Source organism: Puntigrus tetrazona, chromosome 18 (genome assembly GCF_018831695.1).
Source record: "Puntigrus tetrazona isolate hp1 chromosome 18, ASM1883169v1, whole genome shotgun sequence".
Lineage (NCBI taxonomy): Eukaryota > Metazoa > Chordata > Actinopteri > Cypriniformes > Cyprinidae > Puntigrus > Puntigrus tetrazona.
In genome coordinates, this window is record NC_056716.1 from 26,307,225 (window position 1) to 26,310,350 (window position 3,126).

The window sequence follows — 3,126 nt, forward strand, 5'->3', positions numbered from 1 at the left end:
TTGATATGACCATGAAATGACTGCAGATTTCATGCCTGTTTTGATATACTTCCTATTGAAACAGGAAGTTGAGGAGTACAGCAGTTGACCTTCATAAACAATTAAGTTTTCTTTCTTTTTTTAAATAGCTATACTGTTTATATCGGTATTTAAAAAAACTGTCTGTTTCCATTTCTCTCTTTCTTTCTGCCAGGATTTACTCTATGTGGTCCCTACACACAGACAGGCTGCACGAGCAGCAAACGTAGTCCATGCCATGCTGCAGTATCGACGTAAGCTGGAGCGAGGAGAACTTACCCCGGTACTGACACAGAAACACAAAAGTGTTTTTTTTACCGTGAATTATCATGAAAAAAATAAATACAGAAAAAATTCCCATCATGCCCTCTGTTCTCTCTTTGCCAGCTGAGAGCTCTTGGGATTGTCCCCATGTGCTCTTTTCAGTATGAGAGAATGTTCAACACCACCCGTATTCCTGGTATTGAGACCGGTAATGACATTTTTCATATATTTTTATCTTTGTATACCATTTGATGATAGGCTCACAGTTTCATGGCTTTTTACTATGGCATGATAGTTTCTGACACTGATTTGTCCGTGCTCAGATTTCGTGCAGCATCTGAAGGACAGAAAGCACTTGGTTGTGTACCATCGAGGCCGTTTCTTTAAGGTTTGGCTGTACTACGGTGGTCGCCATCTTTGGCCCTCAGAGCTTGAGTTGCAGTTTCAACGTATCCTAGATGACAAGTCTGAGCCTCAACCTGGAGAGATCAAGCTCCCTTCACTGACTGCTGGGAACAGGTGAAGATGAGCTCACAATAGTCCTGCAACTGTGCACTGGGATGGGGGGTCCCATAGGCTTCAAGATGGTGTTCAAACAGTTTGATTTTCTTCTGTGGGACCTATAAGAAGATATTTTGAAGAATGTTCGAAACCAAACCATTGTAGTTCCACAAAATTAAAACCAAAATGTGGTGAATAAATGCTTAATGAAATCTTCCCCTTTAACACACATGCAGGGTTCCCTGGGCCAGGGCCCGTTTGAAGTACTTTAATGCAGGGGTCAACCGGGCGTCTCTGGAGGCCATTGAATCGGCTGCATTTTTTCTGACTCTGGACGATGAAGCGCACGGATATGATCCAGAGAACATACGGTCCCTAGACCTCTACGCCAAATCTCTACTGCATGGAAAGTGCAATGACAGGTAAGAACCAGTGGTATTAAAACATAACTATTTCTGGTTGCCATGACCAGTTGCATATCCGCACACTGAAACGCAATTCTCTCGCCTGTCAGGTGGTTTGATAAATCCTTCACATTGATTGTCTACAAGAATGGTAAAATCGGCGTCAACACTGAGCATTCATGGGCTGACTCCCCTATCATAGGACATATGTGGGAGGTAAACAATGAATAAAAATAACAACTATAAATAAGCAATTAATAAGAATTAACATTTGAACTTTCTGTTTAGTATGTTTTAGCCACAGACAGTTTCCACCTTGGATATACGGCAGAGGGACACTGCAAAGGAGATATCAACAAAAGCCTAGCATCACCTACCAGACTACAATGGGACATCTCGAAAGCAGTATGAATTCCCCCTTTCATCTTAGTGTTTGGCATAGGTTTTCAAAAAAAATGGGTGTTTTATGTACTTTCTGACAACTGCAAGATCCTTTCTACAAACATGACTGATTAAAGTTCCTCATGTTTCTCAGTGCCAGGAGATTATCGAAGGTTCTTACATGATTGCAAAGGGAATTGCTGACGATGTGGATTTCCACTGCTGCTTGTTTAATGAGTTTGGAAAGGGCCTGATAAAGAAATGCAGAACAAGTCCTGATGCTTTTATCCAGCTGGCACTGCAGCTAGCTCATTACAGGGTACAAGCCACGCATATTTACATATAATCCCTGTGCAAAATTGTGTCTGTATATTGTGAACAAACCATTTAATGCATTTATGTTTGTCGGAGCAGGACAAGAGCGAATTTTGTCTGACGTATGAATCGTCCATGACACGCATGTTCCGCGAGGGCCGGACGGAAACCGTGCGCTCATGCACATGTGAGTCCACGGCTTTCGTAAAAGCAATGGAGGACGAAAGAACCACGGTGAGAGCAATATATACACACACCTAACCCAGGGGTCATTGCACCATTTTAAAAAAAATNCGGACGGAAACCGTGCGCTCATGCACATGTGAGTCCACGGCTTTCGTAAAAGCAATGGAGGACAAAAAAACCACGGTGAGAGCAATATATACACACACCTAACCCAGGGGTCATTGCACCATTTTAAAAAAAAATTTGGAAACTAGTCTGACTTTTGCTTGTTTGCCAGACTGAGCAAAGGTTAGCGCTCTTCAAGAAAGCCGCAGATAAACATCAGAACATGTACCGTCTGGCCATGACAGGGGCCGGGATCGACCGCCATCTCTTCTGCCTCTACATCGTGTCCAAAGTAATGGCCATTGACTCACCCTTCCTCAAACAGGTGTGTGTTTCCGGAGTATAAAATAGGACTTACCTGTTTAACTTTGCGTAAGTCTCAAGTACAGCTTCTTTTGATAGGTTTTGTCGGAGCCCTGGCGCCTCTCCACCAGTCAGACCCCTCAACAGCAGCTCAACCTCATCGACATTCAGAAGTTTCCCAAATTTGTGGGAGCTGGAGGCGGCTTTGGGCCTGTGAGTCTCACTCACTCCCCCTACAGCACACAACGTGACATCGCAACAAGTTAAATGCCAAATAAATGTGGTATTTTATCGTTCTTCATCCAAAACTCTTTATATACAGGTTGCTGATGACGGTTATGGGGTTTCTTACATCATTGTCGGCGAGAATCTCATTACATTTCACATTTCCAGCAAGTTCTCCAGCCCTGAAACGGTAGGCGAATTTCAAACCGTTTTTCGCGCCACTTTGTGAATACACGATCCAGACAGATCGAATCGAGGCCGTACATTATTCAGATATAAAACCTTGTTGTTTTCACATCGAGAACAATAACTGTATTAGCGTCCACGTCAACAGACGATACATTTGTTTACATAAGCAACGCAATATCTGCGCGCGCTTTAAAATGTTACGCTATTCCGACGATACCATTCCTCTGTGTGGTTT

At 43.1% G+C, this 3,126-nt stretch overlaps 1 pseudogene; it reads left to right on the plus strand.

Annotated features, from left to right (window-relative positions):
• LOC122362985 overlaps positions 1–2,996 on the plus strand; it is a 6,367-nt pseudogene extending 3,371 nt beyond the window's left edge.
• Positions 2,997–3,126: the final 130 nt, after the last annotated feature.